The sequence below is a fragment of the Marmota monax genome, unplaced genomic scaffold, assembly GCF_021218885.2.
Source record: "Marmota monax isolate L192 unplaced genomic scaffold, Marmota_monax_Labrador192_F-V1.1 WCK01_AAM20220418_F8-fsc00009, whole genome shotgun sequence".
In the NCBI taxonomy this organism is placed as follows: Eukaryota; Metazoa; Chordata; class Mammalia; order Rodentia; family Sciuridae; genus Marmota; species Marmota monax.
This window is the reverse complement of record NW_026694710.1, coordinates 18,863,582-18,878,455: the sequence shown is the minus strand read 5'-3', so window position 1 is coordinate 18,878,455 and position 14,874 is coordinate 18,863,582. Positions and strand designations below refer to the sequence as shown.

The window sequence follows — 14,874 nt, the reverse complement described above, 5'->3', positions numbered from 1 at the left end:
CCGCTCTCCCATGACATCAGATCTCTGCCATGCTGGCATCCCCTGTTCTATGGCTGAATCCCATTTTCTTCTCTTCCAATAGGCGGAGCTGTGCCCTCTGAGCCGAGCTTCTGCCCTCTATGTGCTGACAGAAATCCCTGTACAGTGGCTCCTGGGAGTCTCTCAATCCTGTTAGTCCAGAGCCCTTTCACTTATCCGGCCCCTCCCCCTGTTCCTCCTCCCAGCCAGCCAGCCAGGTCCTGTTCACCAGAGGCGGTTCCCCAAGGATCTGATTACACTTGCAGCCCTACTGCGTGTCCTATATCCCGAATGATGAACACCCTCTCTGTCATTCGTCTAAGCCCCAGTGCTGTGGTGGGGTGATCTGGGAACCAACAGTTTAATTTTTCCGGACCCCTTTGGTGGGCACGCCCCCAGAAACTGGCGGCTAAGATCTTGGGTGTCGCCGCTGGTGTTAAGGGGAGGTGGGGATCTGGAATCCCCTCTGCTTCCCTACAGAGAGATTCCCGAGATTTCCTGGCTGCTTGTATCTGGAGGGGGTGGGAGTCACACACCTGCTAACGTGGATTCCGCTGGGAAGGAATTCTGTCGGCGGAACTCTGGTGATGTCACCTCTCTGCTATGGCGGGCCCCAGGCTCCTTGCTGGAGTGTCCGAAGGGAGGGGTGGGACTGGTCTGTCTCTGGTTGGTTTCAGCTCCTGGTTCGCTATTTCATGAAGGCTTGGCGAGAGACCTCTTCCTAGAGTCCCTGCACCGCTCCTGCTGCGCTGCGCCTCGGAGGCTATCCGCCCTGACGCGGGGGCCACGTGCAGGCAGCCGACAGTCGCCGAGTCGCGCGGGCAGCAGCTGGCGGGTCTGGACCTCTGCGCTGCGTGGCGGAGATTCACTCGTCTAGCGCAAACTGTCACCTCCAAAAATCCTACCGATTCCCGGCCAGTCTCTCTTTAGTGGAATTTTGCTAGGAGTTTCTCAGCAGGTCGAATCTAAGCGTATCCATGCGTCTCTCTGACCCCGTTGTTGAGGAGGTACTGAAAGCGCTGCCTCCCCTCTCGCCGCCATGTTGGATCCCCTCCTGTGTCAGGATCCTTGATTTGATTACATTTGTAATCAAATTTATGACCTATTTACGAAAAAAAAGGTCCAATTCTCTGGTTCCCAGTGGACATGAAACCTTGGATGACTATTCAGCCCAGTACAAGAGGAGACTGTCAGACGCTTACCCAGAACACTGCCTTTACAGAGTTTCCCAGACATAAGCCCTCTTCCAATGTTGGGCTACATGTTGTGCACACCCCCTCCAATTCACCCAGCCCCCAAAGGGATGATATTAGGAGGTGGGGATTTTTTTTCAGTATTTTTTTTAGTTGTAGATGGACACATATCTTGGTTTTATTTATTTATTTTGATGTGGTGCTGAGGATCGGACCCAGTGCCTCATGTATACGAAGCAAGCGCTCTACCACTGAGCTACAACCCCAGTCCTAGGAGGTGGGGATTTTTGCAGATAATTAGATAATAAGGAAGAAATCCCCATGAATAAAAATCAGTGCCCTGATAAGAGGAATCCTGATGACTCTCTTGCTCTTTTCTACTACATGAGGACACAATGAGAAGTCAGCAGCGTGTAACTCAAAAGAAAGCCCTCACAAGAGCCCAGATACGATGCTGGCTCCCTGATCTCAGGCTCTCAGCCTCTAGAACTCAATTCGTCATTTATAAGACACCCAGTGTGGGACGCTTTGTTACAGAAGCCCTCAATAATTAAGATGGTGGTGCTGGAGCTTAATAATATTTTGAACTGCAAAATAGTTCAGAAAAGTACTTAATAGCTATGCAAACTTAAATATCAGGACTACCGCCTCCTGTAGGAGGCTACAACATAAATCAGGAGGAAGAATCAAGAGCTGGGCCTTTGGCTTGGTTGATCTGTCCACTCTTTGGTGACCTGCAGGTGACAAGCTGGCACTGCTCAGACCTCTTCCACTTCAACCCTTTCTTGCGTGGGGCACAATTTTCTAGCATGAGCTTCCACTTGATATCAAGGGCTTCTCTCTCCTCCAACTTAGAAGGGAGAGCTGGGCTGTAGCTTCTGTTCTTCCAGGTTCCCAGGTAGAGGGGACATGAACTTTTACTTTCTGATTAGGGAGGATATTAATGTTTTGTCCTAGAAATAGGAATAGGAGGCTAGTGTCCTCAAGAACTTGCCCTGAACATGTCTTGTTTGGCCAGACTCCTCACTTCTCCAGCATGACCTTGACTCTGTCTTGACCTGTACACAAAGAAAGAGAATTCACCATTTTCCTGCCATCCTCACCCCTGGCCTAAAAATATGAGTTTGAGCTTCTCCAACATTTGTGTATGTACCTCATCACCAGGAAAATTTATTTCTTTTTGAGAATTCTTGTTTGGTCTATATTAAAAATCCCTAATCCTCGTTTCTGGAGCAATAATGACCTCAGCCTTGTCAAGCATTTCCTAGTCCCCATCCTCCACACCCCCCTCTCCTCCTCCTTCCTGCCCTGGTCATAAAACAATGCCTCCAACAACCAAAAGCCAGGTGCCCTTCTAGTTTCTCCCTGATCATAGATTTCTTCACTTACCCTAGAAAGGAAGATCAAAGGAAAATGTCTGTTATCCCTGGATGCCAATGATTTTGGTAAACCCCTGGGATATGGTGATAGCATAACAAGATGGCTACAAGATGTTACAGAGGAAAAGGGCTGGTCCCCAAACCAGACAGAACTGGGCTCAATCTGAGGTCTCCATTTGTCTTGCTGAGTAAACTTGCAGAAAGGATGCCCCCATGCCCTGATTTTAAACGGAGATAGCAATGCTCTACTGGAGAAAGCTAGATGAGATAATGGAAAACTTCTTACACTGCAAAAGCTATACAAATACACAAGATTGCTCCTATTTTTCAATGTGGGCACTTCCAATTTCTTCCTATGTGAAGCAATTGTTCTATCTGCATCCAGCACTGCCAACCCACCCTTGGTTTCTTTGGTTTGCAAAGCTGTTGACAAGCCCATTGGAAGGCAGATGTGGACAATCAGAACAAGGACTTCAAAGTGGACAGCCAGCACCATTATCATGATGATGCTTGGCATAATTTCTGGAGATGCACTTCCTTCCTGACCATCCTTTCTCAACAATTGCTTTCAGGTCCCCTTACTGAATGATTATAACCTGATCCCCAATTTGGCTGCATGCCAAAGATAATCATCTCCACCAGCTATAATATGGGAAGCCTGTCGAACCTCTACTACACTCACCCTTTGAATAAGGAAAGGAATTGAGTGCATCACCAACAGATGTGACCAAATATGTGGCATGAAATACTGGAATCCACTAGGAATTCCTATCATTTTATTGGACATGGAACAATACTAATTAAAAATAATAATGAATATCTATTAACACAGAATAAGCATCCCTAACCCAAAATTCCATAACCAAATGCTCCAAATCTAGAATCTTTTTGAGGGTTGGCATGACACCAGTAAAAAATTCACATCTGAACTCACGTGACAGGTGTTGTCAAACAGAAGACACACTAAGTATTGTATAAAATTACTTTCAAGCTATGTATATGTAAGACGTATAGGAAACATGAATTTGTATTTAGACTTGGGTCCCATTCCCAAGTTATCTCATTATACATATGCAAGTATTCCAAAATCTGAAATCGAAAACACTCCTGGTCCCTCACACTTCAGATAAAGGGCTCTCAAAGGAACTTCCAGAGCATGCCAATATTCTCTTTAACTTCTGTGAAACAATCAGAGTTCTCCAGAGAAACAACCTAGGAGAGGGAGGGAAGAAGAGGGCGGGTGGGAGGCAGAAAGAGGGAGAGAAGGGAGAGAGAACTTGAGGAATTGGCTCATATGACTGTGAGTCTGGCAAGTCCAGATTCTCTGGATTGGGCCAGCAGGCTAGACACAAGAGCAGGATTTCTATCTTACTATCATGACTAAATTCCTTCTTTCCTGGAAAATATTCAGTCTCTCCTTCTAAAGCCTTCAACTGACTGAAAGAGGCTCATTCACATTATCAAAGCTAATCTGCTACGCTTAGAGTCAACTGATTATAGACGTTGAATCAATCTGCAAAATACACTCCCAGCAACATCTAGATTAGTGTTTGACCAAACAACTGGGCAACGTATCTTAGCCACATGGACACATAAAACTGACCATCACATCCTGGGAAAGGCTTTTGTAAGCCCTTTTATATGAGGACATCGAGACTCCCAAAATTTAGATGATTTATCCAAAAGGAGATGGAATTTGGCCCCAGGTGAAAGACATTAAAGCCCTTGCTCTCTCCACTCCATCACATTAAGCTCTGGAGAGACAACTGAATTTGTTAAATAAGATAAATATAAAATGTTCCTAGGGAAAAAAAAGGTTATTAGGAAAAGATAATACTTATTTTCTGCATAAAATATTATGAGTGGAAAGAAAAGAGTTTGACTAATGTATTAGTCAGCTTTCATCACTATAACAAAATAGCTGAGAAAAGGGTTATTTAGACTCAAGGCTTTGGAGGTTGCAATCCAAGATCAAGTGGCCCCATGTCATTGGTCCTATAGTGAAGTGGCACATAGTGGGGTGAAGAGCAGAGAGACAGAGCATGCTGCTCACCTCCTGAGCCAGGAAGCAAAGAAAAAACAGGAAGAGAAAGAGACCAGGGTCCCACAATCCCCTTTGAGCGCATGTGTTCAATGACCTCAGGACCTCCCAGTAGGTCTCATAACAGTTCCACCACCTCCCAAAAGTCCTACCCTGAGAACCAAGCCTTCACACCTGGACCTCGGCAGACATCTATCCACGCCATAGCAACTGACTCCATTGTAATGCATGTCTTCAGTCTTGCTGCTGAGCAGCATTGGTACCACCTTGGAGGTTGTAAGAAATGCTGAATCCCAGACCCCATCTACACCTACCGAGTCAGATCCGTCTTCCTGGCAAGAGCCTCAAGTGTGCTCATTTTCTTTATCTGTGTAACAAATTACCATAAACATAGTGATGGGATACAACACTATTTATTAGCTTGCGGTTCAGTAGGTCAGTGTTGGGAGCAGTATGGATTAAGAGTTGGCTGGTTTCTGTACTCAAGAATCTTACAAATATGAAATCAGGGTGTTGGCCAAGCTGGGCTCTTGTCTGAAGGCCTTGCAGAGAAATCGGTGTCAGGCTTATTGAGGTTGCTGGCAGAATTTATTTTTACTGCCTCACATTGCAGAACTGAGATGCTTCCTTCTCCGCTGGCTGGGAGCCGGCTCACTTGTCTCCTAGAGACTGCCCACGTTCCTTCTCATGTGGACCCCTCCAGGTTCAAAATCACAACGCACACTGAGTACACTTGCCTCGAATCCTCTGCTTCACATCTCTCGGACAGCCTGTGCCACCGCCAGCTGCAGGAAGCTCTCTGCTTGTAGAGGCTCACGTGATTCTGTCTGTTCCCTCCTGTGAAATCAATGGGAGCATATACGATAAGACATCCCTGGTGATGATTCACCTCATTCACAGGCTCCTGGGATGAAGGTGCAGCCCTTCTGGACTCCCCAAAAAGATGTCCTCCCCTAATTCCCTGGGAGTCTGGAAGGTTACCTTTGAATTCCACCTACCACATCCATGATTCTCATGAAAGTGTGAGAAGAGCTATTTTACAGTGTTTAGAATCATTGATTCATTCACACTGTCAGTTCTTAAACCGCATGGCACAAGGAGCCATCACAAAACAGGTTACAGATGCAGTGCAAAGACTGAACTTGTGTGTACCATCTCATTAAATGCTCCAAGTCGTGCCCAAGGTTACCTGGCTGTGCACAGAACAGCTGGTATCTAAACCAAAACCCCTGATTAAAAATCAAGCGTATTTTCTCCCTTTCTCTTTCTTCCAAATAGCATTTCTACATAATCAAGAGGTATTAAGCTCATTTTTATTGAAGCACAAGTGACTGAAAGAATAAACTATAAATTTTTTCAATAATTAGGGGGTGACTTGCTGTGGGACAGGCTTCTCCTAATGAATGAGATGAACTGAAATCCCTGTCTACACGGGGGTGGCATGTCAACAGTCAGGTGGCAGCTGGACACTCCAGGCGCTGATGGCACACGTGACTGTGGCTGGTCTAGAGGTCCAGGAAACCCTTCCAGAGGGGTGTGACATTCATAGGAGCAAATAGGCACAGATGGCATTTAAATGACTTTTGAGGAGATATTCTTGGATCAGGGACCTTTCTGCAGAAAGGCCTCAAACCACACCCGAGGGCGGCGACGTGGGCAGGAAACAGGGACCTGGCCTCGGTGCCATCATTGGGAAACCTCTTTGGAGTAAAATAACGATGGCCCTTTGGTTCAAGGATGCAGCCCTAGAAACAGCAGTGAGAGGTGAGAGGGGACTCATGAAAGGGGAGTCCAGAGAGCCGGAAGCCATCTCCTGGCAGCAGTGCTCAGCTCTGGGAACTGGGGCTGGGTGAGCGCTGGACCGAAGCACGGGGCAAAGGCTGGTGGCATCAGAGTCGGCCAAGAAGAGGTGGCCAGGAGGAACTCTGTGTTGACAACTTTCTACACAGTCCCACCTCCTGCCTGGAGGGCAACTGGGCTCAGTAATGGACTGGACCCCTCCCAGCTTCGGACTCAAGTCCTGCTGAGAAAAGGGAAGCAGATCCTTCACTCCGCCATCAGCTACTTTCTCTTTCGACATTTTAACAGCTCGGATGGAAAGCTCGTGGGGACCCAGTTTCTGAAGCCTGGTGAGTCACGTCATGAAGCTAAATGATGCCACCTGCATACTTTGTTTCATCTGGAAGACTTTTAAAGTCTTTTTTTTTTTTAAATGGAATCTGAGCAGCTGGTCACCAGATGCCAGTCTCCACCCTCTGAGTTATGTTGGCAGCTTATAGTTGGGATAATTTAATGACCAATCCTCACAGAATTTGGTGCTTAGTTACTTCGAGGCTACACTTTTACTGTTATGTGGCATTTAAATCCAGGACAAGTGAAAGCTTTAAAAAAAGGGATAAAGGTGATCAGAAAAATAGTCCCAAGGACAAGGTGATAGGACGCAACAAAAGTTTTGGAATTTTCAGTATTAAACATTGTGCCTAGGCAAGTACACACATTAAATATATAAAATAAGACCATCTTACAGGTAATAATTCAAAACAGCTTGCAATGGCACAATTCAAGACTTTCTAACATTTTTCAGACATATGTTTGTGGTACAATGAACCGAGGGCACCCCAAGTCATGTTTGGAGATCAGTACATAGTTATAATTTTTTGCCAACAATTGTAGCCTTCCCTGCTCAGGAGAGCAGAGGCGAGCTGATGAGAAAGGTGAGAATTCTCAAGTTTATTGCAGAAATTATCCCCTAGAATTTTTTTTTCCTTTCTAAATCAACTTTATTTCACACATGATAAAACACGGCCATCTCACATGTACAGATCCATGAGCTGTAATAACGTCTACCATGATAACTCCAACCAATGTCAAGATGTGGAGTGCTCCCACAACTCCAGAACCTTCCCAGAGCTCCTGACCTCCACCTCCACCCCAGCCTACTCCAGACAACCTCTGACCCCTGTGTCAGTAGGGACCTGTTTGGCCAGTTCCAGAATTTCATGTAATTGAGTTGTTACATCATATTCTTTTGTGTCTGGCTTCCTAGTGGTTTTAATTCATCCAAGTAACATACAGCAAATATCAGCTTTCTTTTTTTTTTTTTTCTTAGTACTAGTCCATTGTAGGGATTGACCTTAATTTGCTTATCCATTCACCTATTAATGAACATTTGTGGGTTTTTTTTTTCTAATTTTATTGCCTAACAGTGTTCTTTCATACAGATATAATATGAATGTATTACAAATCATTTATTCACTTAAAGAAGGATATTTTTATTTCCAGTTTTTGTTTTTGCTATTATGAGCTAGGGAAAATACCTCTTAAAGTCCTGCCACTGCACAGTCTTTGACATTTTACCATGAAAGGAGGTGTGTAGTGTTACCTTCACAATATTTTTAATTTGCATTTCCCTGATGGCATGAACATTTAATACATTTTTCAAGATTGGAAGAGAGGAGACCCGGAGTCTCACAAAGAGAGAAGCTGAGTGGGTAGAGTTTCCATACTCCAATGTGTCCAGAACAGTCCCAGTTTACACCTAGTGGCCTGGTGTTATTACCAACAGCATCCTATATTAATCAGAGTGGGCTGCCATAACAAAATACCATAGACTGGGTGACTTCAGCAACAGGAATGTATTTTCCATATTTCTGAAGCAGAGAGGTTCAAGATCAAGCTACCAGCTGATTCGTGTCCCTAATGAGGGCTGTCTTCCTCTCTGTGTCCTTGCCTGTCCAAAAGAGGAAGCAAGCAATTCCAGTGCTTCCTTTTACATGGGCACTAATCCCATCATGAGGCCATCCTCACGACCTCATCTGAACCCAATTACCCCAAAAAGATCCCATCTCCAAATGCCATCGCAGTGGGGGGTGCAGGCTTCAGCATAGAATTTGAGGAATGAACACAATTGAATTCATTGCAGGCTTGTAATGGCAAACTTGGATTAAATTTTGCTCTTTAGTGTGTGAATTGGTCAGCTATTCCTTATCATAGCAAAATACCCGAGACAAGTTAACTTATAGGGAAAAGAAGTTATCTTTAGCTCAGAGTTCTAGAGATTTGAGGATATGGTAGCAGCCTCAAATTGACTCTAGTGAGGACTTTGTGGCAGATGGTAGAATTTGTGTGGGAAAAAGGATCATATGGTGAGTTAGGAAGAAGAGAGGGGCAGAGGCCAAGTTTGCTCCTTTTATAACCATCCTCTCTTGTCAAGAGGCTGCTCAAGAAATACCTTGATCTTTTTCAAGGACAGGCTCCCAATGACCTTATGATCGCCCCAAAGGTCCTGCCTCTTAAAGTCCTGCCACTGCCCAATAACACCACCCTGAGGACCACGCATCCTACACATGGACCCTTGGAGGACTCCCAATCCATATCCAAACCATGGCCCTGTGTGATGCAGTCTTTGCCAACATTTACCCTCAAAACTTTTCATAAATGTACCTTTCTTGTCAATATGCTTGAAGCTGGATTTTTATTAATAACTTAAGTTCCAAGAGCAGAATTTACCCAACAAGAATTCATCATATTCACACTACAATTTGATAACATTAAAAAGTGTGCATTTTTATATGCTTTGTATTGTTGAACAATTGGCTTTCTTCTAAATACAGTCAAGGACTTTGGTTTTAAAAAAGAAGCTTGTACCATAAAGTATGATGCAAATTTAAAGAACCACTGTTATCAGTGAGAATATATTATACCAAGGCCTGGCTAACCCTAAAATAAGTTTGAAGATTTATCCTCTCACACATTTGTGTAACATTTTATTTTGACCCTTTATGAATTGAAAGAATCACACTCCATAATCAAGTCTAAGTTTATCTGTGAAAGCAAAACAAAAGTTAAGCCAAGGATTCGTCCATCCCTGAAACCAAATCCAAGCATCAATGTTTTCTTGATTTTCTTCCCATTTCCTCTTTCATTCTGGCAATAAACTACCATCAAAATGCAATCATTTCAGTCTCTCCTGGTCTATCTCTTTCCTTGTTAGGATTCATGATATACAACATCCTGTCTCAAGCACTGTATCTGGTAGCATTTAATGATTGTTTGAAAGTGGATAAAAACCTGCATGCATGACTTCAATTTGCTGAAATTTGACCGCATTTTCACAATACAACTTTTGTGGCTTCGTTTGGTTATTTTTTAAGTAGGTATATAAACACAAAATCCTATGGGAGGCACCACGGGTATTAGAAAGCTATGAGGAAGTTCAAGACATGATTCCAGCTCTTGAGAAACTTATACTTTAGGACAGGAAAAAAAAAAGTCTCATGCATGAAGAAATATGACATAAAGCAGAAAACGGTAAGTACCCTGTGAGTGAGATAAATGACTGCAGCCTGAAAGAATTGAATGTCCTTGTAAGCAATGCTTCACTCTGCCAAGAGAGCTATGCAAACTAGAATTAGTGGCCAAGTGAGGAATAAAGTCATGCTTTTATTAATAGCTGAGAGAGTGCCCATTAATACTACCCTCTGGATGGGGGGAAGAGCTAGTCTCTGAGAATAGTGTGGAAACACAACACTCGTGCTTCAAAACAGAAGTAAGCATGGCCACCTCAGCTGTCCATCCCCAGATCTGTAAAGCCAATGCAGAACCCAGTGTCTTTCTTCCTTTCATTTTTTCTTTCTTTACTTCTTTCTTTTCTTTTCTTCCTCCTTTCTTTCTTTCTCTATATTTTTTTCTTTTTTAATTTTCTTTTTTGATTATTTTAACTACATAACATTAGGATTCATTCTGACATAATAAAAGCACAGAATATAGTTGGCTCTAATTCATTCCCCAATATTTCCCTTTCCCTTCCCTATCCCTCCCCTTGTTCCCTTCCATATACTCTACTAATCTATTTTCTGATATTTACTTTTAGCCTTTTTTTATATAGTTAGTGTCTTGTGCATCATGATGAGATTCAATGTGCATAGAAAAGTTAATCAGATTCATTCCACTGTTCTTCCCTTATCCCACCCCGTCTCCCTTCCCCTAATCCCCTTCATCTAGTCCACTGATCTTCTATTTTGATGGAACCACCCCCCTTTATCCTTTCCTTTCTCCCTATCCCCCCCTCCTTATTTTGAACTAGTTTTCACATATCAGAGAAAACATCAAATTTTGGCTTTCTGCATCTAGCTTATTTCCCTTAGCAAAATAGCCTCCAGTTCCATCCATTTACTGGCAAATGCCATAATGTTATTCTTTTTTATGTCTGAGTAATACTCCATTATGTATATGTACCACATTGTATTCATCCATTATTGAAGGGCACCTTGGTTGGCTTTTGTGAATTGTGCTGCTATAAAACATTGATGTGGCTGTGTCATCATAGTTGCTGATTTTAGATCTTTTTGATATACACCAAGGAGTGGAATAGTGGGTCATGCACATGGTGGCTCCATTCCCAGTGTTTTGAGAAATCTCCATACTGCTTTCCTGAGTTGTTGTACTAATCTGTAATCCCACCAACAATATATGAGTGTACCTTTTCCCCCACATCTTTGCCAACACTGTTATTTGTATTCTTGATAATTGCCGTTCATCAACTGTATAGACCAAAGTCCTGAAGCAGAATTAAAGGATTGTGAATTCACCCTGTGGGGGGAGGATTTGCCTCTTCCTGTATGAAAACAGAAAATGGAAAACTCACCACATTAGAGAACAAGAGTGAAAATGCAGATGAGAGGAAGGTCCAGCCCGAGAAGACAGATCATTTCTTGGTCTACTACAGAAGAGGAAGAGAAGTCAGTCAGAGAAAGCATGAACTTTCTGTGGCCAGTGAATTTCGGGTTTGGATCAAGCAAATTCTAACTCCTCTTTTAGAGGAAAACTACACAAAGGAAAGAAAATCATGAAAAATGGAGGCAGTACCCATGTGTGGTAGTGCATGCCTTCAATCCCAGCAGCTCAGGAGGCTGAGGCAGAAGGATCACAAGTTCAAAGCCATCCTCAACAACTGAGTGGGACCATGTCTCAAAAAATAAAAAGAGCTGGGGGTGTGACTCAGGGGTTAAGCATCCCCGGGTTCACTTCCTGGTACCAAAAAAGGGGGTGGTGGTGACGGAGGCAGTAGTATCATCTTACTTTCCTGTGGCTGAAGATGAGATGTGAGAGGGAGATAGGAATATCTTCCCTCTCCCCATGCATTTCTTTACCTTAGAAACCCTCCTTCTGGCCATGCACAATGTTTGTATGATGTGCTTTCCAAAAAGAAAAAAAAAAAGTCTTTTGGAAAACATGGGCTGTTCCTTAGCAGAAGACTGAATGTTTCCATGGAACTAATTTCTCACGCCTTCCTGTACCTGTGTCCTAAGGTTTAAGTGTGTCCCCCTAAAGTTCAGATGTCAGAACCTTGGGTCCAGTGTGGTGATGAAGAGGTGGTGATACCTGCAAAAGATGAAGCCCAGTGGGAGACAGCACCCTTAGAACAAATTCATGAAGTTCTCACAGGACCCTCCCTCGTCAGTTCTCATGAAAATGGGTTGTCACAAAGAGACCCCAGCTCACATACTTGGCATCCACTCCCCTTTTGTTTCTCCACCATGTTGTGATACAGCCAGGGAGCCCTCATCAGGACATTGCCATGAGAAAAATAAGAAGGTGTCCTGCTCTTTGGACCCTCCAACCACCAGAATCATGTAGCAAATAAACCTGTTTACTTTATAAAGCACTCAGCCTTTTTACTTCGTAAAAATATGAAGTGTTTTGTTACGGTAACAGAAAAGAGAGTAGATACCATGTCTTCTGGTAGACTCTTCCACCCTGGCTCTGGACAGGAGCACAGACTTGGTTGGCCAGTCAACAGAAGACTTGATATAAGCAAAGATTTGAAATACCACTTGCATATTTCTACCTCTTTTCCTGGACTCTTATAACTGCCTAAAGGCATGTCCAGATTGTCCTGTGAGAAGATGAGACACATGGAACAGAGCCAGTTGCCCTGACCAAGGCCATCATAGATCCACTGACCAGAGGGAAGACTGAGTCAGTCTCAAGAAGACCAGAACTGCCCAGCCCAGCATGGCCAAGGCAGCAGACTGTCCCAGAGCCCACAGATTTGTTAGGAATAAAAAATTGTCACTGTCATAAGACACTTAAGTTTGAGGGAATTTTTAAACATAGAGATAGTTAATTGATACACCTTTCCTGGAGATTTCCATATGTAGCTAGTATCATTCAAACTTATTTTACCATGTGCCCTTTCCATAGAACATTTCCAAGATATAATTCCACAGAAAATACCCCAGGGAAATACTGAGGTTTAAAAATAATTGTAATAAATAGAAGTGCCCCAGGATGCCAATTTTTAAAGATATAATAAAGAAAGGACATTCAAGATTTGATGATGGAATATCTTGGGAAAGAAGAGGAAATAAAACCAATAACATATGTTTAAAATCCTAAGCACTTGAGAGAATTGTGGTATTAATGACGAAACTAGGCAGCTCAGGAAGAGCAGATTTGAGGGAAATTAATTTTGCTTTAGGGATATTAAACATGAAGGGAATGCACTATTCCAGAAAGCGAGAGCTAAGAGGCATTTAAAAAGGATCATGCCAGGGGAGAGGCTGGATTGTCCTCTTGGTACTAAATGGGGGAATAGCTGACTCACAAGAGGAGATCTCACAAGGGAGATCCTGGTGAAGGTGGCCACGTACTCAGAGGCCAAGAGTGGAAAAGTGACTTCTCAGGGCTGGTAGCACAGTTGAGATGGTAACTCAGATGGCTGGTCCCGGTCACCTTACCACCCTGCTCATGAGTCATTTCACCAAGAACTGGGTATCAGTTCACTGGAGTGCAGCCAACCAAGTTGGTAACCTAATTGAAATCATGCTGCATGAAGAACAGTTGAAAAAGTCAGAATCACTGAACTTGAAGAAAGGAAGACAAAGTTTGTAGAGAGGGGAGAGGCTGAGAGTTGCCCTTGGGTATTTGAAAAGGCTCTTACATCTGGAAAATAGAGCAGGCACATTCACTGATGCCCAGAGAACTATTTTAATGCCTTGTGAAGTCGTGGCTCCCTTTCCCTGGGAACAGTCAAGCAGAAGTGACGTAGCCCTGTGCCAGGGCTGTGCAGATGATCATGAACAGAGTGAGAATATGAATTAGAACACTCTCAAGTCTTCTTCCAAATATATGGTCCCAAATCTACAAATAGATCTTCTCTACTCTCTTTTTCTAGTTGTAAGTATCTGCAATGAACTGATCTGCTGCCTTAAGTCATCAAGAAGGTAAAAAGATACCTGTATGTTTGCTCACTATATCAGTCAGTTTTCCATTACTCCAAAAAAACACTTGAGATCATCAACTTACGAAGATAAAAAGTTATTTTGGATCCCAGTTTGGGAGGTTTCAGTCCTGGTTGTGGGGGGCGGGGGGAGGGTGGCAATGGCAAAGTGGGGGAATGTGGTAGGGCAAAACCTCTCACCTCATGGCCAGGAAGCCAAGAAAGGGAAAAGAAAGTGTCTGGGTTCCCACAATTGCCTTTGAAGTCTTATCTCCAGAGACCTTAAGACTTCGCACTTGGCCCCACCCCTTAAAGGTTCCACCACCTACTAAAACTGCCACACTGGGGCCCAAGCTTTCAACATGGTGGGTTGGGGGAATTCAAGATCCAAACAATAGCATTCACCATGACCAGTATCCATGAAGGGTGAGTCAGAAACTACAGAGAATCAACTTCTGTCTCTTCTGTGTCCTCAATACCCAACAGCAACAAGCACACAGGGGCATCGTGCATCTTCTGACGTGGAGCAGGGGCAGCACCTTCTAAGTGGCTTCACCTTACAGCTGGTTGGTACATCCCACCTTTCTAAGTAGAGATCATTTCTGTGAATCTCCAATCTCCAAACCTACAAAATGCCTTCCAAGATGAAGATGGAGTTTCTCACAAGGATTGTTTCTCTCTGGGCCTCTGCTTTGATGTCTTCACATGTTTGATAGAATGTAGCAAAGACTCTCTTATAAAATCCAGATGAAGCCACCTGGGTCTCAAGATACAATTTGAAACTTGGCTGCTGCCTGTGAGCCAAGGAGAAAATATAATATTAACCATAAGAGCACAAAGTTTAATATAGAAAGATGTTCAAGCTTTATAATTACATTCAGATAGGAGCATGCATGCTTTCCAAGAATAACAACCTGCAGCAATGTAGAACATCTCTCAGAAGTAATCCATAGTCATCTCAAATGTCCATCTGGCCATCAACGCTGAGGAAAATGCTTATTTTGAGTACCTTCTCTTCAC

The 14,874-nt window shown here is 43.5% G+C and overlaps 1 long non-coding RNA gene across 1 annotated transcript in view; it reads right to left on the bottom strand.

Moving 5' to 3' along the window:
- Positions 1-5,030: 5,030 nt before the first annotated feature.
- Positions 5,031-14,874, bottom strand: part of LOC124078814 (uncharacterized) — a 97,141-nt gene continuing 87,297 nt past the window's right edge. Inside the window, exon 3 of the long non-coding RNA XR_006847063.2 lies at positions 5,031-5,468. This is a non-coding gene — a long non-coding RNA (uncharacterized LOC124078814). The remainder of the gene's footprint in view (positions 5,469-14,874) is intronic.